Genomic DNA, 1,403 nt, shown 5'->3' on the forward strand with positions numbered 1-1,403 from the left:
TGGCATAGAGGGAGGAGCCAGTGCACACCCAGAACTAAAGTCTTTCTTAAAGTGCCCATGTCTCCTGTGGAGCCCGTCTATCCCCATGGTCCTTACGGAGTCCCCAGCATCCTCTACGGACTACGAGAAAAAGATTTACCGGTAGGTTTAAAATCTTATTTTCTACTGTATTCTTTTCTATCCTAGTTTATTACGACCAACTCTCATCCAAGGAGTTTGATATTCTACTACCTGCATGCAATTTAAATTGCTTGAATTGTTTATATGGTTGATTTGTCCTTCACAATCCTTAATCTGCAACTTGGATGGTTTTGTGTCATTGAAAATCTTATAATAAAAATGTATATATATATTAAAAAAAAAAAAAAAAAAGTTATAAGACATATGCATTCAATATTTGAAGAAACAAAATAAAATAAAGCTATCTATTGGGTTTCACTAACAAGCACATTGGAAGACTTGACTACTGTTAAAAGACATGCATTACATGGTATAGAGCCACAAACCACAATGTAGTAAAACAAAAACAAACTTACATGTGCTAGAGCTGGGGAGGGTCGCTGCTCGGGCAGCCCCCTGTCAAGTGAAGGAGATCCAACTGAGGCAGCACAAGGGAACTCTCGAAAGAAGAACAAGGCTAAAGGAAAATCTGAGACAAAGAAATCTGACTTTTACCAGAGCTGACCAGAGGAAGCACAAACACAGTCCCCCACTACCACAAATAATGCAGTCGAGTTTCCCACATTTGTGGAAATAACAGGGGTCAGCATACCCAGAATGCAATGAATGAACCTCACCCTGGGAGAACAATCTTCATGACCATGGTATCTCCTATGCAAAATAAGTATGATTTGGGATAGGGCTGGGGAGGGCCGCTGCTCAGGCACATCTCTGTCAAGTAAAGGAGATTCAACTGAGGCAGCACAAGGGAACTCATCATGCATAGGACACCACAAATAGGTTGAACTCGATGGACAATTGTCTTTTTTCAACCTCAGATACTATGTTACTATGTAATATTTGAAGAAACAAAATAAAATAAAGCTATGTATTGGGTTTCACTAACAAGCACATTGGAAGACTTGACTACTGTTAAAAGACATGCATTACATGGTATAGAGCCACAAACCACAAAGTAGTAAAATAAAAACAAACTTACATGTGTATCAAACCTATGTGAGGCTTACATTGATAGTGCAAGATCAACACTCTATCAACTGTGCAAACTAGACTGCACATAAATGCCATAAAATTTATCTGAGATTTTAGTAAATAAGGCCCGTTGCTGTCCGGGTCACGCAGCCGTCACGGCCCGCCCCCATACGGTCCGGTCATGTCTGCGTTGTCCGGACTGTGCCCCCAAAATGGCGGCACAACGCCGCTGGCCCGACTCCTCCTGCCCA

General features: G+C 41.3%; 1 non-coding gene across 1 annotated transcript; it reads right to left on the reverse strand.

Moving 5' to 3' along the window:
• Positions 1–685: 685 nt before the first annotated feature.
• On the reverse strand, positions 686–848 carry LOC134995505 (U1 spliceosomal RNA). The gene has a single exon (XR_010198281.1). It is a non-coding gene; the product is annotated as a U1 spliceosomal RNA (small nuclear RNA).
• Positions 849–1,403: the final 555 nt, after the last annotated feature.

This window comes from Pseudophryne corroboree, unplaced genomic scaffold (assembly GCF_028390025.1).
Source record: "Pseudophryne corroboree isolate aPseCor3 unplaced genomic scaffold, aPseCor3.hap2 scaffold_1392, whole genome shotgun sequence".
NCBI lineage: Eukaryota > Metazoa > Chordata > Amphibia > Anura > Myobatrachidae > Pseudophryne > Pseudophryne corroboree.